Raw genomic sequence first — 12,725 nt, 5'->3', positions numbered from 1 at the left:
TCAGCTTGAACAAAAGCATTCACCTGTGACGTCCTCATTCTGTCTCTCTTCGAGAAGTGCTCGGCATATGCGCGCGCACACGCACACACATATCAGCCACAGGCAGGTGCTGAGCTCCCTGATGTTAAGATTCCAGTTGGAATGTGCACCATGTATTTACACTATTAGTAATTGAAGGCTCTCCTTGCGAAGTCACACCTGGCTGGTGGTTACATCAGAGAGAAGGTCAAACAGCAAGAAGATCGTAAAAATAAACACAAAATGGATGTCGGTGGGGAGGGGTGGGGGTGATGTCTATGTTTGTCTTGTAATTTGGGGTCGCACAATGACTACTAGGTCAGGCCTGCAGGACACTAACTGACACACATCTGGCAGAAGCGTCACTCTTCCTCCTAGTGGCCACTGGTGGACATGCGTGTGTTATAATTTGACTAATGGACTTTAAATATGGCGACTCTAAAACAGACTACTTTCAAATATTGGTCCAACTGTATCCACCCAACTACTGAAACAATGTTGTATATTTTTAAAATGACTGCAGCAGAAAAAAATAACAAATCTAGATTTTGCACAATATTTGGAGTGTGTCATTCGGGGACATGTTTACGCCATTAATTCCAAGGTGTCACAGCGATGTGTCAGTCAGTGCTGATTTATGACAGGAAGTCATTAAAACCACACAAATGATTGGGGAAAAAATCATCTCTGCTGGAAACGTATCCCCTGCTGATGTGCTGTCTGTAACAATCACATCTCCATCAACTTGTCTTGTTGAATCAGTTGGAAAAACAAAACAACCAAAAAAAGGCTACAAAATAACTGTAGGACAACACTATTTGGAATGACCTGAAAGTGAACTCCTGGCCTTTTGAATGGTTGTCAACACCCTCCTAGGTGGGAGTGATCCGGACCAGTATTATGGTAGGTCCATGGGGCACCACACCTTTGCAGCTCTAACATAGGGTCACAGAGAGGATTAGAATCACACACAATTGTACGCCATGTTAATGGTATACTAAAATCAGAAGCTTCCTCAGTACGGCGCATATTAATTGGTAAATGATTACTTTTTCAAAATGTAAAAGTTATTCACACTTAGATAGCTACTTTGAAAGCATTTACAAAGATACTGGCAGTGATAGGTAATAATTTCAGGTATATTGTTATTTGTGTTGTATTTTATCTGTATTGTGTAAGTGGTCATTGTAAATAATCAAACATCTTTTTTTAAGTAATTTTATTTATTATGTTTTAATTTATTAAAAAAATATGTGACGTGTGTGTGTGTGTGTGTGTGTGTGTGTGTGTGTGTGTGTGTGTGTGTGTGTGTGTGTGTGTGTGTGTGTGTGTGTGTGTGTGTGTGTGTGTGTGTGTGTGTGTGCGTGTGTGTGTTTCGACCCTTCTTGAGACATAAACAAGAAAATATATGAGGACCGGTGAAGAAGTTAGGACAGGGGTAGGGAACCTGTGGCTCTTTTGATGACTGCATCTGGCTCTCAAGGTAAATCTTAGCTGACATTACTTAACACGGTAAGTAATGAGTAATTCATCGAACGCCCTTGACCCGAATCCCTTAGGGGTGATGGACGGCTGGGCAGTGCCTGAAGAGCTGCAGCCCGCCATCGTAGCTCCCACTCCCTCCCCTCTGTTGCAAGTCTGGAGTTGTATGTTGTGATAGGTATATATGTAACCGATAGAAAAAGGAAACAGCATATTTTGGTATTTTTTATTTATTTCACATTGTTGTTATTAATTTCACCAAAATCCATCACATGACATGTTTTAGTTTATTTTTACTTTAGATATAGATTATCAGTAATATAATCCAAGGTTCTGTGGATTTATGTTTGTATTTCTTTCATTTTTACAAATCTGAGCTTTTATTTTGAAAGTTTGAGGATATGATGGTGCGTAGCTTCATTTCCCGCCAGTCTGCGCCGTCCTCACTGCGAGAGGTATGTTGTTTTGCTATGGGATTAAGAAATCATATTTCTTGAGTTTAAATGCAAAATTAACGGAAGAATGTTGGTCTGCAAATGTTCGAGATGTGTTCAAGGAGGTCTTTGTTTAGTGGCGTGTTTTAAAGAGCCATTTTGAGCGAGAGAAGGAAAGTTTGTTTTGCCGAGACTTTTACCTGTATGTGCGTGAATGAATGAGCGAGCGCGTGCGTGCGTGCGTGTGTGTGTGTGTGGGTCCTCCATTTTGTAGCCTACATGCTCAATGTGTTTTATATTTTTTTGGTGTGTGTTAGGAGTTATGTGGAGAGGAGATGAACATTGCACTCATATTGTGTCTCATGTCACTGTCATACAGGTATGTGTGTTTTTGGCCGCCATGTTATAAATGTTTGTTTTTACTTTATGATAAATTTAGTAGTGAGTAGCGAGTCTGCGCCGTCCTCACTGCGAGAGGAATAATGTGGAGAGGAGATGACCATTGCACTCATATTGTGTCTCATGTCACTGTCATACGGGAATAAAGTGAATGTGAGAAGTTGAACCAGCCCCGTGTCCCATGTCATTGAATGAACGCAGAGTACAACACACGAACAGCGTTTTTTTTTTGTTGTTTTTTTCCAAGATGGCGCTGCTGTAGTGGCTGCTGTTGGCAGGAGCTCTGTGCTCTTGTGTCATCCTTTTGTGTTTCCCTCTTGTTTTCATGTCTTATTATATTTTTTTGCCTTTTGGTCCGGGACCCTTTGGGACTGTGTGACAAGGGGTGCCACTTTTGTGACCTCTGTGGTGCTTTTTTTGTGGACTTCTGGATCTGCCTCCTGGGGGCCTTTTGGCCATGGAGACCAGCTGCTGGGTGTCTGCCACACCGGAGTCGGTTTGGAGGGACTGGCGGAGATGCGGATGAGGGGACAGGACTGCAGAGTTTGGAGGGACTGGAGAAGATGCGGATGAGGGGACAGGTCTGCGGAGCTAGCACTGAGCGCTGGGACGGAGAGGCTTCGTGGTGTCTTGGCTGGGTGAGCAGGTGTCGGACACCTCAGTCACCTTGGACGTATCCTCGCTCATCCATGCGGACTGGACACTGGCCGAGAGTGGAGTCTGCTGTCTCGGTTGCTTTGTTGGGTCTGCTCCTGTCTCTGGCCATGCTCCCGCCACCCCAGCGGACGATGGCGTGGAACACCGCAGAGGCCACCACAGTGCATATGTTTCTTTTAGTTTTTATTCATAGCTGTATGTAGAAGTGTCTGCTTGTATCTGCTGCTTTAATGTCTTTAATGTCCTCTGTGTTCTTTGATGTTTGATGTTTCCCTCTTACACACATGGAAGAGGGCTGTGTACCATGGCTATGAGTTGTTGTTTTTTTCCCTTGGCCTCAGTCTGCACCCCCTCTCCAGGGCCCAGGCTAAGACCGATTTTTATTTTATTTTATTTTAATCTTCTATTTTTTTCTCCCCCCCCCCCCCTGTTTACCTGTATCTCATCTTTTTTGTAAGGGGCGCTGGAAGCCGGCAGACCCGTCAGCGATCCTGTTCTGTCTCCCTGTAATGTTTGTCTAAACTAATTGCACAAAGAAATTCTGTCCATAAGAGTTATTAACAGAATTGGTGACAAACGGCAGCCCTGGCAAAGTCCAACCCTCACTGGAAACGTGTTCGACTTACTGCCGGCAATGCGGAGCAAGTTCTGACACTGATCGTGCAGGGAGCGGACCGCGACAATCAGACAATCCGATACCCCATGCTCTCTGAGCACTCCTCACAGGACTTCCCGAGTGACACGGTCGAATGCCTTCTTCAAGTCCACAAAACAGATGTAGACTGGTTGGGCAAACTCCCATGCACCTTCAAGGACCCTGCCAAGAGTATACTGTAGAGTGGTCCACAGTTCCGCGACCGGGACGAAAACCACACTGCTCCTCCTGAATCCAAGGGTGGACAATCTGGCGTAGCCTCTTCTCCAGTACACCTGAATAATTTTTACCTTGAAGACTGAGGAGTGTGATCCCATGATAGTCGGAATTAACCTTTCGGTTCCCCTTCTTAAAGAGTGGAACCATCACCTTGTTCTGCCAATCCAGAGGTACAACCCCAGATGTCCATGAAATGTTGCAAAGTCTTATCAACCAAGACAGTCCTACAGCATCCAGAGCCTTAAGAAAGTCTAGGCGGATCTCGTGGAGCCTTGCCACCGAGAAGCTTTTTAATACCTCGTCTACCTCAGCCCCAGAAATAGGAGAGCCCACCACAGATTCTCCCGATTCCTCATCTGAAGACGTAGGATTAACGAGGTCTTCGAAGTATTTCCTCCACCAATCTACAACATCACCAGCACACCATCCTCACCATATACGGTGTTGACATTGCACTGCTTCCCCCTTCTGAGGTGGCGGTTGGTGGTCCAGAATCGTTCTGAAGCTGTCCAGAAGTCGTTTTCCATAGCTTCCCCAAACTCGTCCAATGTCCGAGTTTTTCCCTCTTCCACCGCCGAAGCAATACACGTCTTGGCCTGTCGTTACCTATCCGCTGCTTCCGGAGTCCCACGAGCCAAAATAACCTGATAGGACTCTTTCTTCAGCTTGATGGCATACATCACCGCTGCTGTCTACCAGCAGGTTCTAGGATTACTGCCACGACAGCCACAACTCCGATCGGCCGCCTCCACAATAGAGTTACGGAACATGGTCCCCTCGGACTCACTATCCAGCGCCTCCCTCGTGGCATGATCAAAGTTCTTCTGAAGGTGGAAATTTAAACTCTCTCTGACAGGAGACTCTGCTTGACGTTCCCAGCAGACCCTCACAATGCAGTCTGTCCGGCATCCTCCCCGACCATCGGAGCTAACTCACCAATAGGTGGTGATGGATAGAAAGCTTCGCCCCTCTCTTCACCCGAGTTTCCAAAACATAAGACCGCAAATCTGATGATAACATCACAAAGTCGATCATGGAACTGCGGCTTCGGGTGTCCTGGTGCCAAGTGCACATATGGGCACCCTTATGTGTGAACATGGTGTTTGTTATGGACAATCTGTGAAGTCCAATAGAAAACACCACTCGAGTTGAGATGCAGGCGGTTGTCCCTCCCAATCACGCCTATACAGGTTTCACTGTTGTTGGCAATGTGAGCGTTGAAGTCCCCCAGCTGCTGTTTGGTGCGTAAGTACAAACGAAAGTCAGCCCCCATCCCCCCCACTTGAAGCCCGAGGGAAGCTACCCTCTCGTCTACAGGGTTAAACTCCAACGTGCAGACTTTGAGCCGGGGGGAAACAAGAATTTCCCCTCCAGCCCTTTGCCTCTCACTGCGTGCAATGCCAAAAAGAGTCCAGCCTCTCTCTTGGGAGAGAACTGATTCCAGTACACTTGCTGTGGGTCGAAGTGAGTCCGACTATATCTGGCCGGAACTCACCCACCTCGTGTACCAGCTCAGGCTCCTTCACCCTAGCGAGGTGATGTTCCACTGTTTAGCTGTTTGGCCACAATACCCAGCAATATGTTTGGAGGAGAGAAGGTGAGGCCTTTAATCTTAGGAACATAATACCTACCGTCAAGCATGGTGGTGGTAGTATTATGCTCCTGGCCTGTTTTGGTGCTTTACAGAAAGTAAATTGGACAATGAAAAAGGAGGATTACCTCCAAATTCTTTAGGACAACCTAAAATCTTCAGCCCGGAGATTGGGTCTTGGGCGCAGTTGGGTGTTCCAACAGGACAATGACCCCAAACACACGTCAAAGGTGGTAAAGGAATGGCTAAATCAGGCTAGAATTGAGGTTTTGGAATGACCTTCCCAAACTCCTGACTTAAACGTGTGGACGGTGCTGAAGAAACAAGTCCATATAAGAAAACCAACAGATTTAGCTGAACTGCACCATTTTTGTTGGAAGGAATGGTCAAAAATACAACCGGAAGCTTGTGGATGTCTCCCAAAAGCGCCTTATTACAGTGAAACTTGCCAAAGGACATGTAAGCAAATATTAACATTGCTGTATGTGTACTTTTGACCCAGCAGATTTGGTCACATTTTCAGTAGACCCACAATAAATTCATAGAAGAACCAAACTTCACAAATTTTTTTGTGACCAACAAGTATGTGCTCCAATCACTCTATCACAAAAAATAAGAGTTGGAGAAATTATTGGAAACTCAAAAGAGCCATTGCTTTACAATCTTTTGATCGCGACTGTATTATATATATATTTATATATTTATATATATATATATATATATATATATATATATATATATATATACATACATACATATATACATATATATACATATATATACACATACATATATGTATAAATTTTACACATATATGTATATTATATATATATATGTATATGATGCACATATATGTATATATATATATATATATATATATATATATATATATATACATATATGTGCATCATATACATATATGTGTATATTGATTTGCTCAAAATTTGTATATATATATATATATATATATATATATATATATATATATATATATAACGTATTTTCTTGAATTGCTGCTGGGGCGCTAATTAATTTAAAACCTCTTCTTACTCCTGCGTTTACCAAAGGCATGCGGTAAAAGTAAGCATGCGCAAATTATTTTAAAACCTCTTCTCACTCCGGCACTTACCAAAGGCATGCAGTAAAAATTTGAGTGTGATGTAAGCTTGGACCTTAAATCCTACTGAATAGTTCTTAATCTTCTTCACTTTATGCGATTTCAAATTACCAGTATTGAAATCAGCCTCCTCCATTTTGAAAATGATGACGGGGAAGAGTCACTCGTGACGTCACGAGTTTGACCAGACGGTAATACTAAGCATGCGCTAATTAATATATATATATATATATATATATATATATATATATATAAAGAGCTTTCAACCTTAATGTGTTAACACATGATTAATAAGAATAAGTTATTGCGTTATCAAATATGAATGATGATTAATCACATCCGCATTAAGGCTTAACCCAGAAGTTGCACAAATTTGTTATACGGTGTGTGATTGCGAGGAGGGGCGGCCAATTTTGCTTCAAAAATAACTTTGGATTAAACTAAGATTATTGGTCGATATTGCAGCGACAAACGGTTTTATCATTGGTGCACATTATTTTTAAGATACCATTTTAAAGCGAAATACGTACTCGAGGATGGCGCTAACAGTGTTGCCAATCCTCTTGGCGGTGACTTCTTTTGTAAACAGCTACTAGCGACAAATTATTTTTACCGGGGATATTGGAGACATTGTTGTCTTTGAGACTTTTTTTGCACGGACTTGAGCGAGCAGTGATGGCTGCTGCTGGGCAGCTGGTGCTGCTGGGCCAATAGCTACATGCTCGAATGAATGCTAGCTATATCCACAACAAGCATAGGAGAATGATATTCCGACAAAGTTTACCGATTCAATGTTGTCAAACAAAGTAGAAAAGTTAAGTCAAACAATATGCCTTTGCTAAACAGACAGCAACCACATACAGGACACCTAACATCTGCGAAGACCAAGTCCTGCAAGAAGATGTCATTCATAATACCAGAGATGATCTGTTGTACAACCTTGGAGAGGAACAACTTCAGCTAGGACGAACCAACTGTACTTTAAAATTAAGAGCGTCAACTTGCAGCTACAGACTAAATGTGAATTTATTGTACTTCCTGGAGAACGTTGGACATCGTTAAGTAATCACAATGAGCTGGGGATGCATTGTACCAAGAAAAGAGATCAGCTTTGTCATCTGAAAAAGGTAAACCAATTTGTTTGTTTCAACAACTGTTTAAAAAAGAATAATTGGTACGCTATGTTAAGTGGTTTATGAGTGTGTTTACTGCATTACCTATGAGTAACTGTACTTTGTTTGCAAGATGATGGCAAACTGAAAAGACTTTCAAAATGTTCACTTAATTTTTACTATACTCATTTTCACCAAATTTTGAGCAAATCAATGACTTGCAGTTAAGTAAACGTTTTCAGAAAATGTTCCTCTATGACATTTTGACTACTAAATTGGGAACAGGTGGGTGCCATGATTGGGTATAAAAACAGCTTACCAAAAAATGCTCAGTCTTTCACAAAAAAGGATGGGTGAGGTACCCCTTTGTCCACAACTACGTGAGCAAATATTCAAACAGTTTAAGAACAACGTTTCTCATAGTGCAATTGCAAGAAATTTAGGAATTTCAACATCTACGGTCCATAATATCATCAAAAGATTCAGAGAATCTGGAGAAATCACTCCACGTAAGCGGCATGGTCGGAAACCAACATTGAATGACCGTGACCTTCGATCCCTCAGACGGCACTGTATCAAAAACCGACATCAATCTCTAATGGATATCACCATATGGGCTCAGGAAAACTTGAGAAAACCACTGTCACTAAATACAGTTTGTCGCTATATCTGTAAGTGCAAATAAAAGCTCTACTATGCAAAGCGAAAGCCATTTAAAAACATCAACCAGAAACGCCGCCGGCTTCTCTGGGCCAAGATGGACTGATGCAAAGTGGAAAAGTGTTCTGTAGTCTGACGAGTCCACGTTACAAAATTGTTTTTGGAAATATTCGACATCGTGTCATCCGGACCAAAGGGGAAGCGAACCATCCAGACTGTTATCGACGCAAAGTTCAAAAACCAGCATCTGTGATGGTATGGGGGTGCATTAGTGCCCAAGGCATGGGTAACTTACACATCTGTGAAGGCACCATTAATGCTGAAAGGTACATATAGGTTTTGGAACAACATATGCTGCCATTTAAGCACCGTCTTTTTCATGGACGCTCTCGCTTATTTCAGCAAGACAATGTCAAGCCACATTCAGCACGTGTTACAACCGCCACCGCCTAAACCAAAGTCTTAACAAGCTGCTCCGCTTAGTTCTGCCTCCGTCAGTATGTCTCTGCAGCACTAGCATTGTTCCACCCACAGAACTATCTGATTGGTTACAAGCAGAGCGGTAACAGCCAATCAGCAGTGCGTATTCAGAGCGGTAACAGCCAATCAGCAGTGCATATTCAAGAGCACATCCATCCATCTTCTTCCGCTTATCCGAGGTTGGGTCGTAGGGGTAGCAGCCGAAGTAGGGAAGCCCAGACTTTCCTCTCCCCAGCCACTTCGTCCAGCTCTTCCCTGGGGATCCCGAAGTGTTCCATGGCCAGCCGGGAGACATAGTCTTCCCAACGTGTCCTGGGTTTTACCCGTGGCCTCCTACCGGTCGTACGTGCCTTAAACACCTCCCTAGGGAGGCGTTCGGGTGGCATCCTGACCAGATGCCCTAACCACCTCATCTGGCTCCTCTCGATGTGGAGGAGCAGCGACTTTACTTCGAGCTCCCCCCGGATGGCAGAGCTTCTCACCCTATCTCTAAGGGAGAGCCCCGCCACCCAGGGGAGGAATCTCATTTTGGTCGCTTGTACCCGTGATCTCGTCCTTTCGGTCATAACCCAAAGCTCATGACCATAGGTGAGGATGGGAACGTAGATCGACCAGTAAACTGAGAGCTTTGCCTTTCGGCTCAGCTCCTTCTTCACCATAATGGATCGATACAGCGTCCACAGTACTAAAGATGCCACACCAATCCGCCTGTTGATCTCACGATCCACTCTTCCCTCACTCGTGAACAAGACTACTTGGTATATACATATATACCCAGATGTGCCACTCCATTCTTTTACGGGCGAGAACCATGGACTCTGACATCTATATATATATATATATATATATATATATATATATATATATATATATATAAAGGCCTTCCGTTGCATATTTGATGTGTATAAAAAACATTTAATAAATATATACATATATGTATGTATATATATATATATATATTCATATATAAATATATATATATATATATATCCATCCATCCATCCATCATCTTCCGCTTATCCGAGGTCGGGTCGCGGGGGCAACAGCCTAAGCAGGGAAACCCAGACTTCCCTCTCCCCAGCCACTTCGTCTAGCTCTTCCCGGGGGATCCCGAGGCGTTCCCAGGCCAGCCGGGAGACATAGTCTTCCCAACGTGTCCTGGGTCTTCCCCGTGGCCTCCTACCGGTTGGACGTGCCCTAAACACCTCCCTAGGGAGGCGTTCGGGTGGCATCCTGACCAGATGCCCGAACCACCTCATCTGGCTCCTCTCGATGTGGAGGAGCAACGGCTTTACTTTGAGTTCCTCCCGGATGGCAGAGCTTCTCACCCTATCTCTAAGGGAGAGCCCCGCCACACGGCGGAGGAAACTCATTTCGGCCGCTTGTACCCGTGATCTTATCCTTTCGGTCATGACCCAAAGCTCATGACCATAGGTGAGGATGGGAACGTAGATCGACCGGTAAATTGAGAGCTTTGCCTTCCGGCTCATCTCCTTCTTCACCACAACGGATCGGTACAACGTCCGCATTACTGAGGACGCCGCACCGATCCGCCTGTCGATCTCACGATCCACTCTTCCCTCACTCGTGAACAAGACTCCTAGGTACTTGAACTCCTCCACTTGGGGCAGGGTCTCCTCCCCAACCCGGAGATGGCACTCCACCCTTTTCCGGGCGAGAACCATGGACTCGGACTTGGAGGTGCTGATTCTCATTCCGGTCGCTTCACACTCGGCTGCGAACCGATCCAGCGAGAGCTGAAGATCCCGGTCAGATGAAGCCATCAGGACCACATCATCTGCAAAAAGCAGAGACCTAATCCTGCGGTTACCAAACCGGAACCCCTCAACGCCTTGACTGCGCCTAGAAATTCTGTCCATAAAAGTTATGAACAGAATCGGTGACAAAGGACAGCCTTGGCGGAGTCCAACCCTCACTGGAAATGTGTTCGACTTACTGCCGGCAATGCGAACCAAGCTCTGGCACTGATCGTACAGGGAACGGACCGCCACAATAAGACAGTCCGATACCCCATACTCTCTGAGCACTCCCCACAGGACTTCCCGAGGGACACGGTCGAATGCCTTCTCCAAGTCCACAAAGCACATGTAGACTGGTTGGGCAAACTCCCATGCACCCTCAAGAACCCTGCCGAGAGTATAGAGCTGGTCCACAGTTCCACGACCAGGACGAAAACCACACTGTTCCTCCTGAATCCGAGGTTCGACTATCCGACGTAGCCTCCTCTCCAGTACACCTGAATAAACCTTACCGGGAAGGCTGAGGAGTGTGATCCCACGATAGTTGGAACACACCCTCCGGTCCCCCTTCTTAAAGAGAGGAACCACCACCCCGGTCTGCCAATCCAGAGGTACCGCCCCCGATGTCCACGCGATGCTGCAAAGTCTTGTCAACCAAGACAGCCCCACAGCATCCAGAGCCTTAAGGAACTCCGGGCGGATCTCGTCCACCCCTGGGGCCTTGCCACCGAGGAGCTTTTTAACTACCTCAGCGACCTCAGCCCCAGAAATAGGAGAGTCCACCACAGATTCCCCAGGCACTGCTTCCTCATAGGAAGACGTGTTGGTGGGATTGAGGAGGTCTTCGAAGTATTCCTTCCACCTATCCACAACATCCGCAGTCGAGGTCAGCAGAACACCATCCGCACCATACACGGTGTTGATAGTGCACTGCTTCCCCTTCCTGAGGCGGCGGACGGTGGTCCAGAATCGCTTCGAAGCCGTCCGGAAGTCGTTTTCCATGGCTTCCCCGAACTCTTCCCATGTCCGAGTTTTTGCCTCCGCGACCGCTGAAGCTGCACACCGCTTGGCCTGTCGGTACCTGTCCACTGCCTCCGGAGTCCTATGAGCCAAAAGGACCCGATAGGACTCCTTCTTCAGCTTGACGGCATCCCTCACCGCTGGTGTCCACCAAGGGGTTTTAGGATTGCCGCCCCGACAGGCACCAACTACCTTGCGGCCACAGCTCCGATCTGCCGCCTCGACAATAGAGGTGCGGAACATGGTCCACTCGGACTCAATGTCCAGCACCTCCCTCGTGACATGTTCAAAGTTCTTCCGGAGGTGGGAATTGAAACTTTGTCTGACAGGAGACTCTGCCAGACGTTCCCAGCAGACCCTCACAATGCGTTTGGGCCTCCCAGGTCTGTCCGGCATCCTCCCCCACCATCGCAGCCAACTCACCACCAGGTGGTGATCGGTAGAAAGCTCCGCCCCTCTCTTCACCCGAGTGTCCAAAACATGAGGCCGCAAATCCGATGACACAACTACAAAGTCGATCATGGAACTGCGGCCTAGGGTATCCTGGTGCCAAGTGCACATATGGACACCCTTATGTTTGAACATGGTGTTTGTTATCGACAAACTGTGACGAGCACAAAAGTCCAATAACAAAACACCACTCGGGTTCAGATCCGGGCGGCCATTCTTCCCAATCACGCCTCTCCAGGTTTCACTGTCGTTGCCAACGTGAGCGTTGAAGTCTCCCAGTAGGACAAGGGAATCACCCAGGGGAGCACTTTCCAGTACTCCCTCGAGCGTTCCCAAAAAGGGTGGGTACTCTGAACTGCTGTTTGGTGCATAAGCACAAACAACAGTCAGGACCCGTCCCCCCACCCGAAGGCGGAGGGAGGCTACCCTTTCGTCCACCGGGTTGAACTCCAACGTACAGGCTTTGAGCCGGGGGGAAACAAGAATTGCCACCCCAGCCCGTCGCCTCTCACTGCCGGCAACGCCAGAGTGGAAGAGGGTCCAATCCCTCTCGAGAGAAGTGGTTCCAGAGCCCTTGCTGTGCGTCGAAGTGAGTCCAACTATATCCAGCCGGAATTTCTCGACTTCGCGCACTAGCTCAGGCTCTTTCCCCCCCAGTGACGTGACGTTCC

The sequence above is a fragment of the Nerophis ophidion genome, linkage group LG15 (genome assembly GCF_033978795.1).
Source record: "Nerophis ophidion isolate RoL-2023_Sa linkage group LG15, RoL_Noph_v1.0, whole genome shotgun sequence".
Lineage (NCBI taxonomy): Eukaryota > Metazoa > Chordata > Actinopteri > Syngnathiformes > Syngnathidae > Nerophis > Nerophis ophidion.
The sequence above is the reverse complement of the archived record's forward strand: the minus strand, read 5'-3'. Positions refer to the sequence as shown.